Genomic DNA, 14,994 nt, shown 5'->3' with positions numbered 1-14,994 from the left:
GAGAAATAAGCCAAAAATTTGAGAGATTATTTATTAAAAAAAACTTGAGATCAGTTCAATTCAGAAAAAAACTTGCATTGAAGCTTAGTAAAAAAGACAGGAAACTATTAGATTGTCTCACATCTCCACTTCACACGTCCCAAATGGTCTAGCGGTTAGGATTTGTTGCTTTCACCCGCAAGTCCCGGGTTCAACTCCCGCTCAGGGAAGCTTTTCAACTCCTATATTAGGGCCTTTGCTGTAAAATTATTGAGTCGAAAAGAAGACACTTTTCGTATTAGAAAAATCAGCCAAAAGTTCGAGAAACTATTTTTTAAGAAAATTTGAGATCAGTTCAATTCTGAAAAAAATTTGCATTGAAGCTTAGTAAAAAAGACAGGAAACTATTAGATTGTCTCACATCTCCACTTCACACGTCCCAAATGGTCTAGCGGTTAGGATTTGTTGCTTTCACCCGCAAGTCCCGGGTTCAACTCCCGCTCAGGGAAGCTTTTCAACTCCTATATTAGGGCCTTTGCTGTAAAATTATTGAGTCGAAACGAAGACACTTTTCGCATTCGAGAAATAAGCCAAAAATTTGAGAGATTATTTATTAAAAAAAACTTGAGATCAGTTCAATTCAGAAAAAAACTTGCATTGAAGCTTAGTAAAAAAGACAGGAAACTCTTATATTGGCTCGGATCTGCACTTTTCACGTCCCAGATGGTCTAGCGGTTAGGATTGGTGACTTTAACCCACAAGGCACGGGTTCAACTACCGGTCTGGGAAGCTTTTGAACTCTTATATTAAGGCATTTGCTGTAAAATTATTGAGTCGAAACGAAGACACTTTTCGCATTAGAGAAATAAGCCAAAAATTTGAGAGATTATTTATTAAAAAAAACTTGAGATCAGTTCAATTCAGAAAAAAACTTGCATTGAAGCTTAGTAAAAAAGACAGGAAACTATTAGATTGTCTCACATCTCCACTTCACACGTCCCAAATGGTCTAGCGGTTAGGATTTGTTGCTTTCACACGCAAGTCCCGGGTTCAACTCCCGCTCAGGGAAGCTTTTCAACTCCTATATTAGGGCCTTTGCTGTAAAATTATTGAGTCGAAAAGAAGACACTTTTCGTATTAGAAAAATCAGCCAAAAGTTCGAGAAACTATTTTTTAAGAAAATTTGAGATCAGTTCAATTCTGAAAAAAATTTGCATTGAAGCTTAGTAAAAAAGACAGGAAACTATTAGATTGTCTCACATCTCCACTTCACACGTCCCAAATGGTCTAGCGGTTAGGATTTGTTGCTTTCACCCGCAAGTCCCGGGTTCAACTCCCGCTCAGGGAAGCTTTTCAACTCCTATATTAGGGCCTTTGCTGTAAAATTATTGAGTCGAAACGAAGACACTTTTCGCATTCGAGAAATAAGCCAAAAATTTGAGAGATTATTTATTAAAAAAAACTTGAGATCAGTTCAATTCAGAAAAAAACTTGCATTGAAGCTTAGTAAAAAAGACAGGAAACTCTTATATTGGCTCGGATCTGCACTTTTCACGTCCCAGATGGTCTAGCGGTTAGGATTGGTGACTTTAACCCACAAGGCACGGGTTCAACTACCGGTCTGGGAAGCTTTTGAACTCTTATATTAAGGCATTTGCTGTAAAATTATTGAGTCGAAACGAAGACACTTTTCGCATTAGAGAAATAAGCCAAAAATTTGAGAGATTATTTTGTTTTCAAAAAATTGAAATCAGTTCAATTCCGGAAAAAAACTTGCATTGAAGCTTAGTAAAAAAGACAGGAAACTCTTAGATTGGCTCGGATCTGCACTTTACACGTCCCAGATGGTCTAGCGGTTAGGATTTGTGGCTCTCACCCACAAGTCCAGGGTTACACTCCCGGTCTGGGAAGCTTTTCAACTCCTATATTAAGGCCTTTGCTGTAAAATTATTGAGTCGAAAAGAAGAGACACTTTTTGTATTAGAAAAATCAGCCAAAAGTTCGAGAAACTATTTTTTAAGAAAATTTGAGATCAGTTCAATTCTGAAAAAAATTTGCATTGAAGCTTAGTAAAAAAGACAGGAAACTATTAGATTGTCTCACATCTCCACTTCACACGTCCCAAATGGTCTAGCGGTTACGATTTGTTGCTTTCACCCGCAAGTCCCGGGTTCAACTCCCGGTCAGGGAAGCTTTTCAACTCCTATATTAGGGCCTTTGCTGTAAAATTATTGAGTCGAAACGAAGACACTTTTCGCATTCGAGAAATAAGCCAACAATTTGAGAGATTATTTTTTAAAAAAAACTTGAGATCAGCTCAATTCCGAAAAAAACTTGCATTGAAACTTAGTAAAAAAGACAGGAAACTCTTAGATTGCCTCGGATCTGCACTTTTCACGTCCCAGATGGTCTAGCGGTTAGGATTGGTGACTTTAACCCACAAGGCCCGGGTTCAACTACCGGTCTGGGAAGCTTTTGAACTCTTATATTAAGGCATTTGCTGTAAAATTATTGAGTCGAAACGAAGACACTTTTCGCATTAGAGAAATAAGCCAAAAATTTGAGAGATTATTTTGTTTTCAAAAAATTAAATCAGTTCAATTCCGAAAAAAAACTTGCATTGAAGCTTAGTAAAAAAGACAGGAAACTCTTAGATTGGCTCGGTTCTGCACTTTTCACGTCCCAGATGGTCTAGCGGTTAGGATTGGTGACTTTCACCCACAAGGCCCGGGTTCAACTACCGGTCTGGGAAGCTTTTCAACTCTTATATTAAGGCATTTGCTGTAAAATTATTGAGTCGAAACGAAGACACTTTTCGCATTAGAGAAATAAGCCAAAAATTTGAGAGATTATTTTGTTTTCAAAAAATTGAAATCAGTTGAATTCCGAAAAAAACTTGCATTGAAGCTTAGTAAAAAAGACAGGAAACTTTTAGATTGGCTCGGATCTGCACTTTTCACGTCCCAGATGGTCTAGCGGTTAGGATTGGTGACTTTCACGCACAAGGCCCGGGTTCCACTCCCCGTCTGGGAAGCTTTTCAACTCCTATATTAAGGCCTTTGCTGTAAAATTATTGAGTCGAAACGAAGACACTTTTCGCATTCGAGAAATAAGCCAAAAATTTGAGAGATTATTTTTTAAAAAAAACTTGAGAACAGTTCAATTCCGAAAAAAACTTGCATTGAAGCTTAGTAAAAAAAGACAGGAAACTCTTAGATTGGCTCGGATGTACTTTTCACGTCCCAGATGGTCTAGCGGTTAGGATTGGTGACTTTCACCCACAAGGCCCGGGTTCAACTACCGGTCTGGGAAGCTTTTCAACTCTTATATTAAGGCATTTGCTGTAAAATTATTGAGTCGAAACGAAGACACTACGCATTAGAGAAATAAGCCAAAAATTTGAGAGATTATTTTGTTTTCAAAAAATTGAAATCAGTTCAATTCCGAAAAAAAACTTGCATAGAAGCTTAGTAAAAAAGACAGGAAACTCTTAGATTGGCTCGGATCTGCACTTTACACGTCCCAGATTGTCTAGCGGTTAGGATTTGTGGCTCTCACGCACAAGGCCCGGGTTCCACTCCCCGTCTGGGAAGCTTTTCAACTCCTATATTAAGGCCTTTGCTGTAAAATTATTGAGTCGAAACGAAGACACTTTTCGCATTAGAGAAATAAGCCAAAAATTTGAGAGATTATTTTGTTTTTAAAAAATTGAGATCAGTTCAATTCCGAAAAAAACTTGCATTGAAGCTTGTTAAAAAAGACAGGAAACTCTTAGATTGGCTCGGATCTGCACTTTACACGTCCCAGATGGTCTAGCGGTTAGGATTTGTGGCTCTCACCCACAAGTCCAGGGTTACACTCCCGGTCTGGGAAGCTTTTCAACTCCTATATTAAGGCCTTTGCTGTAAAATTATTGAGTCGAAAAGAAGACACTTTTCGTATTAGAAAAATCAGCCAAAAGTTCGAGAAACTATTTTTTAAGAAAATTTGAGATCAGTTCAATTCTGAAAAAAATTTGCATTGAAGCTTAGTAAAAAAGACAGGAAACTATTAGATTGTCTCACATCTCCACTTCACACATCCCAAATGGTCTAGCGGTTAGGATTTGTTGCTTTCACCCGCAAGTCCCGGGTTCAACTCCCGGTCAGGGAAGCTTTTCAACTCCTATATCAGGGCCTTTGCTGTAAAATTATTGAGTCGAAACGAAGACACTTTTCGCATTCGAGAAATAAGCCAAAAATTTGAGAGATTATTTTTTAAAAAAAAACTTGAGATCAGTTCAATTCCGAAAAAACTTGCATTAAAGCTTAGTAAAAAAGACAGGAAACTCTTAGATTGGCTCGGATCTGCACTTTTCACGTCCCAGATGGTCTAGCGGTTAGGATTGGTGACTTTCACCCACAAGGCCCGGGTTCAACTACCGGTCTGGGAAGCTTTTCAACTCTTATATTAAGGCATTTGCTGTAAAATTATTGAGTCGAAACGAAGACACTTTTCGCATTAGAGAAATAAGCCAAAAATTTGAGAGATTATTTTGTTTTCAAAAAATTGAAATCAGTTGAATTCCGAAAAAAAACTTGCATAGAGGCTTAGTAAAAAAGACAGGAAACTCTTAGATTGGCTCGGATCTGCACTTTTCACGTCCCAGATTGTCTAGCGGTTAGGATTTGTGGCTCTCACCCACAAGTCCAGGGTTACACTCCCGGTCTGGGAAGCTTTTCAACTCCTATATTAAGGCCTTTGCTGTAAAATTATTGAGTCGAAAAGAAGACACTTTTCGTATTAGAAAAATCAGCCAAAAGTTCGAGAAACTATTTTTTAAGAAAATTTGAGATCAGTTCAATTCTGAAAAAAATTTGCATTGAAGCTTAGTAAAAAAGACAGGAAACTATTAGATTGTCTCACATCTCCACTTCACACGTCCCAAATGGTCTAGCAGTTAGGATTTGTTGCTTTCACCCGCAAGTCCCGGGTTCAACTCCCGGTCAGGGAAGCTTTTCAACTCCTATATTAAGGCCTTTGCTGTAAAATTATTCAGTCGAAACGAAGACACTTTTCGCATTCGAGAAATAAGCCAAAAATTTGAGAGATTATTTTTTTAAAAAAACTTGGGATCAGTTCAATTCCGAAAAAAACTTGCATTGAAGCTTAGTAAAAAAGACAGGAAACTCTTATATTGGCTCGGATCTGCACTTTTCACGTCCCAGATGGTCTAGCGGTTAGGATTGGTGACTTTCACCCACAAGGCCCGGGTTCAACTACCGGTCTGGGAAGCTTTTCAACTCCTATATTAAGGCCTTTGCTGTAAAATTATTGAGTCGAAACGAAGACACTTTTCGCATTCGAGAAATAAGCCAAAAATTTGAGAGATTATTTTTTTAAAAAAAAATTGAAATCAGTTCAATTCCGAAAAAAACTTGCATTGAAGCTTAGTAAAAAAAGACAGGAAACTCTTAGATTGGCTCGGATCTGCACTTTACACGTCCCAGATGGTCTAGAGGTTAGGATTTGTGGCTCTCACGCACAAGGCCCGGGTTCCACTCCCCGTCTGGGAAGCTTTTCAACTCCTATATTAAGGCCTTTGCTGTAAAATTATTGAGTCGAAACGAAGACACTTTTCGCATTCGAGAAATAAGCCAAAAATTTGAGAGATTATTTTAAAAAAAAAACTTGAGAACAGTTCAATTCCGAAAAAAACTTGCATTGAAGCTTAGTAAAAAAAGACAGGAAACTCTTAGATTGGCTCGGATCTGTACTTTTCACGTCCCAGATGGTCTAGCGGTTAGGATTGGTGACTTTCACCCACAAGGCCCGGGTTCAACTACCGGTCTGGGAAGCTTTTCAACTCTTATATTAAGGCATTTGCTGTAAAATTATTGAGTCGAAACGAAGACACTTTACGCATTAGAGAAATAAGCCAAAAATTTGAGAGATTATTTTGTTTTCAAAAAATTGAAATCAGTTCAATTCCGAAAAACAACTTGCATTGAAGCTTAGTAAAAAAGACAGGAAACTCTTAGATTGGCTCGGATCTGCACTTTTCACGTCCCAGATGGTCTAGCGGTTAGGATTGGTGACTTTCACCCACAAGGCCCGGGTTCAACTACCGGTCTGGGAAGCTTTTCAACTCTTATATTAAGGCATTTGCTGTAAAATTATTGAGTCGAAACGAAGACACTTTTCGCATTAGAGAAATAAGCCAAAAATTTGAGAGATTATTTTGTTTTCGAAAAATTGAAATCAGTTCAATTCCGAAAAAAAACTTGCATTGAAGCTTAGTAAAAAAAGACAGGAAACTCTTAGATTGACTCGGATCTGCACTTTACACGTCCCAGATGGTCTAGCGGTTAGGATTTGTGGCTCTCACGCACAAGGCCCGGGTTCCACTCCCCGTCTGGGAAGCTTTTCAACTCCTATATTAAGGCCTTTGCTGTAAAATTATTGAGTCGAAACGAAGACACTTTTCGCATTAGAGAAATAAGCCAAAAATTTGAGAGATTATTTTGTTTTCAAAAAATTGAAATCAGTTCAATTCCGAAAAAAAACTTGCATTGAAGCTTAGTAAAAAAGACAGGAAACTCTTAGATTGGCTCGGATCTGCACTTTTCACGTCCCAGATGGTCTAGCGGTTAGGATTGGTGACTTTCACCCACAAGGCCCGGGTTCAACTACCGGTCTGGGAAGCTTTTCAACTCTTATATTAAGGCATTTGCTGTAAAATTATTGAGTCGAAACAAAGACACTTTTCGCATTAGAGAAATAAGCCAAAAATTTGAGAGATTATTTTGTTTTCGAAAAATTGAAATCAGTTCAATTCCGAAAAAAAACTTGCATTGAAGCTTAGTAAAAAAAGACAGGAAACTCATAGATTGGCTCGGATCTGCACTTTACACGTCACAGATGGTCTAGCGGTTAGGATTTGTGGCTCTCACGCACAAGGCCCGGGTTCCACTCCCCGTCTGGGAAGCTTTTCAACTCCTATATTAAGGCCTTTGCTGTAAAATTATTGAGTCGAAACGAAGACACTTTTCGCATTCGAGAAATAAGCCAAAAATTTGAGAGATTATTTTGTTTTCAAAAAATTGAAATCAGTTCAATTCCGAAAAAAAACTTGCATTGAAGCTTAGTAAAAAAGACAGGAAACTCTTAGATTGGCTCGGATCTGCACTTTTCACGTCCCAGATGGTCTAGCGGTCAGGATTGGTGACTTTCACCCACAAGGCCCGGTTTCAACTCCCGGTCTGGGAAGCTTTTCAACTCTTATATTAAGGCATTTGCTGTAAAATTATTGAGTCGAAACGAAGACACTTTTCGCATTAGAGAAATAAGCCAAAAATTTGAGAGATTATTTTGTTTTCGAAAAATTGAAATCAGTTCAATTCCGAAAAAAAACTTGCATTGAAGCTTAGTAAAAAAAGACAGGAAACTCATAGATTGGCTCGGATCTGCACTTTACACGTCACAGATGGTCTAGCGGTTAGGATTTGTGGCTCTCACGCACAAGGCCCGGGTTCCACTCCCCGTCTGGGAAGCTTTTCAACTCCTATATTAAGGCCTTTGCTGTAAAATTATTGAGTCGAAACGAAGACACTTTTCGCATTAGAGAAATAAGCCAAAAATTTGAGAGATTATTTTGTTTTCAAAAAATTGAAATCAGTTCAATTCCGAAAAAAAACTTGCATTGAAGCTTAGTAAAAAAGACAGGAAACTCTTAGATTGGCTCGGATCTGCACTTTTCACGTCCCAGATGGTCTAGCGGTCAGGATTGGTGACTTTCACCCACAAGGCCCGGTTTCAACTCCCGGTCTGGGAAGCTTTTCAACTCTTATATTAAGGCATTTGCTGTAAAATTATTGAGTCGAAACGAAGACACTTTTCGCATTAGAGAAATAAGCCAAAATTTTGAGAGATTATTTTGTTTTCAAAAAACTGAAATCAGTTCAATTCCGAAAAAAAACTTGCATTGAAGCTTAGTAAAAAAGACAGGAAACTCTTAGATTGGCTCGGATCTGCACTTTACACGTCCCAGGTGATCTAGCGGTTAGGATTTGTGGCTCTCACCTACAAGGCCCGGGATCCACTCCCGGTCTGGGAAGCTTTTCAACTCCTATATTAAGGCCTTTGCTGTAAAATTATTGAGTCGAAACGAAGACACTTTTCGCATTCGAGAAATAAGCCAAAAATTTGAGAGATTATTTTGTTTTCAAAAAATTGAAATCAGTTCAATTCCGAAAAAAAACTTGCATTGAAGCTTAGTAAAAAAGACAGGAAACTCTTAGATTGGCTCGGATCTGCACTTTTCACGTCCCAGATGGTCTAGCGGTTAGGATTGGTGACTTTCACCCACAAGGCCCGGGTTCAACTACCGGTCTGGGAAGCTTTTCAACTCTTATATTAAGGCATTTGCTGTAAAATTATTGAGTCGAAACAAAGACACTTTTCGCATTAGAGAAATAAGCCAAAAATTTGAGAGATTATTTTGTTTTCGAAAAATTGAAATCAGTTCAATTCCGAAAAAAAACTTGCATTGAAGCTTAGTAAAAAAAGACAGGAAACTCATAGATTGGCTCGGATCTGCACTTTACACGTCACAGATGGTCTAGCGGTTAGGATTTGTGGCTCTCACGCACAAGGCCCGGGTTCCACTCCCCGTCTGGGAAGCTTTTCAACTCCTATATTAAGGCCTTTGCTGTAAAATTATTGAGTCGAAACGAAGACACTTTTCGCATTCGAGAAATAAGCCAAAAATTTGAGAGATTATTTTTTAAAAAAAACTTGAGAACAGTTCAATTCCGAAAAAAACTTGCATTGAAGCTTAGTAAAAAAAGACAGGAAACTCTTAGATTGGCTCGGATCTGAACTTTTCACGTCCCAGATGGTCTAGCGGTTAGGATTGGTGACTTTCACCCACAAGGCCCGGGTTCAACTCCCGGACTGGAAAGCTTTTCAACTCTTATATTAAGGCATTTGCTGTAAAATTATTGAGTCGAAACGAAGACACTTTTCGCATTAGAGAAATAAGCCAAAAATTTGAGAGATTATTTTGTTTTTAAAAAATTGAGATCAGTTCAATTCCGAAAAAAACTTGCATTGAAGCTTGTTAAAAAAGACAGGAAACTCTTAGATTGGCTCGGATCTGCACTTTACACGTCCCAGATGGTCTAGCGGTTAGGATTTGTGGCTCTCACCCACAAGTCCAGGGTTACACTCCCGGTCTGGGAAGCTTTTCAACTCCTATATTAAGGCCTTTGCTGTAAAATTATTGAGTCGAAAAGAAGACACTTTTCGTATTAGAAAAATCAGCCAAAAGTTCGAGAAACTATTTTTTAAGAAAATTTGAGATCAGTTCAATTCTGAAAAAAATTTGCATTGAAGCTTAGTAAAAAAGACAGGAAACTATTAGATTGTCTCAAATCTCCACTTCACACGTCCCAAATGGTCTAGCGGTTAGGATTTGTTGCTTTCACCCGCAAGTCCCGGGTTCAACTCCCGGTCAGGGAAGCTTTTCAACTCCTATATAAGGGCCTTTGCTGTAAAATTATTGAGTCGAAACGAAGACACTTTTCGCATTCGAGAAATAAGCCAAAAATTTGAGAGATTATTTTTAAAAAAAAAACTTGAGAACAGTTCAATTCCGAAAAAAACTTGCATTGAAGCTTAGTAAAAAAAGACAGGAAACTCTTAGATTGGCTCGGATCTGTACTTTTCACGTCCCAGATGGTCTAGCGGTTAGGATTGGTGACTTGCACCCACAAGGCCCGGGTTCAACTCCCGGACTGGGAAGCTTTTCAACTCTTATATTAAGGCATTTGCTGTAAAATTATTGAGTCGAAAAGAAGACACTTTTCGTATTAGAAAAATCAGCCAAAAGTTCGAGAAACTATTTTTTAAGAAAATTTGAGGTCAGTTCAATTCTGAAAAAAATTTGCATTGAAGCATAGTAAAAAAGACAGGAAACTATTAGATTGTCTCACATCTCCACTTCACACGTCCCAAATGGTCTAGCGGTTAGGATTTGTTGCTTTCACCCGCAAGTCCCGGGTTCAACTCCCGGTAAGGGAAGCTTTTCAACTCCTATATTAGGGCCTTTGCTGTAAAATTATTGAGTCGAAACGAAGACACTTTTCGCATTCGAGAAATAAGCCAAAAATTTGAGAGATTATTTTTTTAAAAAAACTTGAGATCAGTTCAATTCCGAAAAAAACTTGCATTGAAGCTTAGTAAAAAAGACAGGAAACTCTTAGATTGGCTCGGATCTGCACTTTACACGTCCCAGATGGTCTAGCGGTTAGGATTTGTGGCTCTCACCCACAAGTCCAGAGTTACACTCCCGGTCTGGGAAGCTTTTCAACTCCTATATTAAGGCCTTTGCTGTAAAATTATTGAGTCGAAAAGAAGACACTTTTCGTATTAGAAAAATCAGCCAAAAGTTCGAGAAACTATTTTTTAAGAAAATTTGAGGTCAGTTCAATTCTGAAAAAAATTTGCATTGAAGCATAGTAAAAAAGACAGGAAACTATTAGATTGTCTCACATCTCCACTTCACACGTCCCAAATGGTCTAGCGGTTAGGATTTGTTGCTTTCACCCGCAAGTCCCGGGTTCAACTCCCGGTCAGGGAAGCTTTTCAACTCCTATATTAGGGCCTTTGCTGTAAAATTATTGAGTCGAAACGAAGACACTTTTCGCATTCGAGAAATAAGCCAAAAATTTGAGACATTATTTTTTAAAAAAAACTTGAGATCAGTTCAATTCCGAAAAAAACTTGCATTGAAGCTTAGTAAAAAAGACAGGAAACTCTTAGATTGGCTCGGATGTGCACTTTTCACGTCCCAGATGGTCTAGCGGTTAGGATTGGTGACTTTCACCCACAAGGCCCGGGTTCAACTACCGGTCTGGGAAGCTTTTCAACTCTTATATTAAGGCATTTGCTGTAAAATTATTGAGTCGAAACAAAGACACTTTACGCATTAGAGAAATAAGCCAAAAATTAGATTATTTTGTTTTCAAAAAATTGAAATCAGTTCAATTCCGAAAAAAAACTTGCATAGAAGCTTAGTAAAAAAGACAGGAAACTCTTAGATTGGCTCGGATCTGCACTTTACACGTCCCAGATGGTCTAGCGGTTAGGATTTGTGGCTCTCACCCACAAGTCCAGGGTTACACTCCCGGTCTGGGAAGCTTTTCAACTCCTATATTAAGGCCTTTGCTGTAAAATTATTGAGTCGAAAAGAAGACACTTTTCGTATTAGAAAAATCAGCCAAAAGTTCGAGAAACTATTTTTTAAGAAAATTTGAGATCAGTTCAATTCTGAAAAAAATTTGCATTGAAGCTTAGTAAAAAAGACAGGAAACTATTAGATTGTCTCACATCTCCACTTCACACGTCCCAAATGGTCTAGCGGTTAGGATTTGTTGCTTTCACCCGCAAGTCCCGGGTTCAACTCCCGGTCAGGGAAGCTTTTCAACTCCTATATTAGGGCCTTTGCTGTAAAATTATTGAGTCGAAACGAAGACACTTTTCGCATTCGAGAAATAAGCCAAAAATTTGAGAGATTATTTTTTAAAAAAAACTTGAGAACAGTTCAATTCCGAAAAAAAACTTGCATTGAAGCTTAGTAAAAAAAGACAGGAAACTCTTAGATTGGCTCGGATCTGTACTTTTCACGTCCCAGATGGTCTAGCGGTTAGGATTGGTGACTTTCACCCACAAGGCCCGGGTTCAACTCCCGGACTGGGAAGCTTTTCAACTCTTATATTAAGGCATTTGCTGTAAAATTATTGAGTCGAAACGAAGACACTTTTCGCATTAGAGAAATAAGCCAAAAATTTGAGAGATTACTTTGTTTTTAAAAAATTGAGATCAGTTCAATTCCGAAAAAAACTTGCATTGAAGCTTGTTAAAAAAGACAGGAAACTCTTAGATTGGCTCGGATCTGCACTTTACACGTCCCAGATGGTCTAGCGGTTAGGATTTGTCGCTCTCACCCACAAGTCCAGAGTTACACTCCCGGTCTGGGAAGCTTTTCAACTCCTATATTAAGGCCTTTGCTGTAAAATTATTGAGTCGAAAAGAAGACACTTTTCGTATTAGAAAAATCAGCCAAAAGTTCGAGAAACTATTTTTTAAGAAAATTTGAGATCAGTTCAATTCTGAAAAAAATTTGCATTGAAGCTTAGTAAAAAAGACAGGAAACTATTAGATTGTCTCACATCTCCACTTCACACGTCCCAAATGGTCTAGCGGTTAGGATTTGTTGCTTTCACCCGCAAGTCCCGGGTTCAACTCCCGGTCAGGGAAGCTTTTCAACTCCTATATTAGGGCCTTTGCTGTAAAATTATTGAGTCGAAACGAAGACACTTTTCGCATTCGAGAAATAAGCCAAAAATTTGAGAGATTATTTTTTAAAAAAAACTTGAGATCAGTTCAATTCCGAAAAAAACTTGCATTGAAGCTTAGTAAAAAAGACAGGAAACTCTTAGATTGGCTCGGATCTGCACTTTTCACGTCCCAGATGGTCTAGCGGTTAGGATTGGTGACTTTCACCCACAAGGCCCGGGTTCAACTCCCCGTCTGGGAAGCTTTTCAACTCTTATATTAAGGCATTTGCTGTAAAATTATTGAGTCGAAACGAAGACACTTCACGCATTAGAGAAATAAGCCAAAAATTAGAGAGATTATTTTGTTTTCAAAAAATTGAAATCAGTTCAATTCCGAAAAAAAACTTGCATAGAAGCTTAGTAAAAAAGACAGGAAACTCTTAGATTGGCTCGGATCTGCACTTTACACGTCCCAGATGGTCTAGCGGTTAGGATTTGTGGCTCTCACCCACAAGTCCAGGGTTACACTCCCGGTCTGGGAAGCTTTTCAACTCCTATATTAAGGCCTTTGCTGTAAAATTATTGAGTCGAAAAGAAGACACTTTTCGTATTAGAAAAATCAGCCAAAAGTTCGAGAAACTATTTTTTAAGAAAATTTGAGATCAGTTCAATTCTGAAAAAAATTTGCATTGAAGCTTAGTAAAAAAGACAGGAAAATATTAGATTGTCTCACATCTCCACTTCACACGTCCCAAATGGTCTAGCGGTTAGGATTTGTTGCTTTCACCCGCAAGTCCCGGGTTCAACTCCCGGTCAGGGAAGCTTTTCAACTCCTATATTAAGGCCTTTGCTGTAAAATTATTGAGTCGAAACGAAGACACTTTTCGCATTCGAGAAATAAGCCAAAAATTTGAGAGATTAGTTTTTTTTAAAAAACTTGAGATCAGTTCAATTCCGAAAAAAAACTTGCATTGAAGCTTAGTAAAAAAGACAGGAAACTCTTATATTGGCTCGGATCTGCACTTTTCACGTCCCAGATGGTCTAGCGGTTAGGATTGGTGACTTTCACCCACAAGGCCCGGGTTCAACTACCGGTCTGGGAAACTTTTCAACTCTTATATAAGGGCATTTGCTGAAAAATTATTGAGTCGAAACGAATACACTTTACGCATTGGAGAAATAAGCCAAAAATTTGAGAGGTTATTTTGTTTTCAAAAAATTGAAATCAGTTCAATTCCGAAAAAAAACTTGCATAGAAGCTTAGTAAAAAAGACAGGAAACTCTTAGATTGGCTCGGATCTGCACTTTTCACGTCCCAGATGGTCTAGCGGTTAGGATTGGTGACTTTCACCCACAAGGCCCGGGTTCAACTCCCGGTCTGGGAAGCTTTTCAACTCTTATATTAAGGCATTTGCTGTAAAATTATTGAGTCGAAACGAAGACACTTTTCGCATTAGAGAAATAAGCCAAAAATTTGAGAGATTAATTTGTTTTCAAAAAATTGAAATCAGTTCAATTCCGAAAAAAACTTGCATTGAAGCTTAGTAAAAAAAGACAGGAAACTCTTAGATTGGCTCGGATCTGCACTTTACACGTCACAGATGGTCTAGCGGTTAGGATTTGTGGCTCTCACCCACAAGGCCCGGGTTCCACTCCCGGTCTGGGAAGCTTTTCAACTCTTATATTAAGGCATTTGCTGTAAAATTATTGAGTCGAAACGAAGACACTTTTCGCATTAGAGAAATAAGCCAAAAATTTGAGAGATTAATTTGTTTTCAAAAAATTGAAATCAGTTCAATTCCGAAAAAAACTTGCATTGAAGCTTAGTAGAAAAAGACAGGAAACTCTTAGATTGGCTCGGATCTGCACTTTACACGTCCCAGATGGTCTAGCGGTTAGGATTTGTGGCTCTCAACCACAAGGCCCGGGTTCCACTCCCGGTCTGGGAAGCTTTTCAACTCCTATATTAAGGCCTTTGCTGTAAAATTATTGAGTCCAAACGAATACGCTTTTCGCATTAGAGAAATAAGCCAAAAATCTGAGAGATTATTTTGTTTTTAAAAAATTGAGATCAGTTCAATTCCGAAAAAAACCTTGCATTGAAGCTTTGTAAAAAAGACAGGAAACTCTTAGATTGGCACGGATCTGCACTTTACACGTCTCAGATGGTCTAGCGGTTAGGATTTGTGGCTCTCACCCACAAGGCCCGGGTTCAACTCCCGGTCTGGGAACTTTTTCAACTCCTATATTAAGGCCTTTGCTGTAAAATTATTGAGTCGAAACGAAGACACTTTTCGCATTAGAGAAATAAGCCAAAAATTGAGAGATTTTTTTTTAAATTTGAGATCAGTTCAATTCCGAAAAAAAACTTGCATTGAAGCTTAGTGAAAAAAAGACAGGAAACTATTAGATTGGCACGGATCTGCACTTTACACGTCCCAGATGGTCTAGAGGTTAGGATTTGTGGCTCTCACCCACAAGGCCCGGGTTCAACTCCCGGTCTGGGAACGTTTTCAATTCCTATATTAAGGCCTTTGCTGTAAAAGTATTGAGTCGAAACGAAGACACTTTTCGCATTAGAGAAATAAGCCAAAAATTGAGAGATTTTTTTTTTAATTTGAGATCAGTTCAATTCCGAAAAAAAACTTGCATTGAAGCTTAGTGAAAAAAAAGACAGGAAACTATTAGATTGGCT

The 14,994-nt window shown here is 38.3% G+C and overlaps 1 protein-coding gene and 5 non-coding genes across 6 annotated transcripts in view; 5 read left to right on the top strand and 1 right to left on the bottom strand.

Moving 5' to 3' along the window:
- LOC142343266 (protein unc-45 homolog A-like) overlaps nucleotides 1–14,994 on the bottom strand; it is a 224,714-nt gene that overhangs the window by 100,902 nt on the left and 108,818 nt on the right. The window lies entirely within an intron of this gene.
- Nucleotides 13,613–13,684, top strand: Trnae-uuc (transfer RNA glutamic acid (anticodon UUC)). Its single transcript has one exon. It is a non-coding gene; the product is annotated as a tRNA-Glu (tRNA).
- Trnae-cuc (transfer RNA glutamic acid (anticodon CUC)) lies at nucleotides 13,895–13,966 on the top strand. The gene has a single exon. It is a non-coding gene; the product is annotated as a tRNA-Glu (tRNA).
- Nucleotides 14,177–14,248, top strand: Trnae-cuc (transfer RNA glutamic acid (anticodon CUC)). The gene has a single exon. It is a non-coding gene; the product is annotated as a tRNA-Glu (tRNA).
- Trnae-cuc (transfer RNA glutamic acid (anticodon CUC)) lies at nucleotides 14,459–14,530 on the top strand. Its single transcript has one exon. It is a non-coding gene; the product is annotated as a tRNA-Glu (tRNA).
- Nucleotides 14,736–14,807, top strand: Trnae-cuc (transfer RNA glutamic acid (anticodon CUC)). The gene has a single exon. It is a non-coding gene; the product is annotated as a tRNA-Glu (tRNA).

The sequence above is a fragment of the Convolutriloba macropyga genome, chromosome 7, assembly GCF_964194025.1.
Source record: "Convolutriloba macropyga chromosome 7, txConMacr16.3, whole genome shotgun sequence".
Lineage (NCBI taxonomy): Eukaryota > Metazoa > Xenacoelomorpha > Acoela > Convolutidae > Convolutriloba > Convolutriloba macropyga.
The sequence above is the reverse complement of the archived record's forward strand: the minus strand, read 5'-3'. Positions and strand labels throughout refer to the sequence as shown.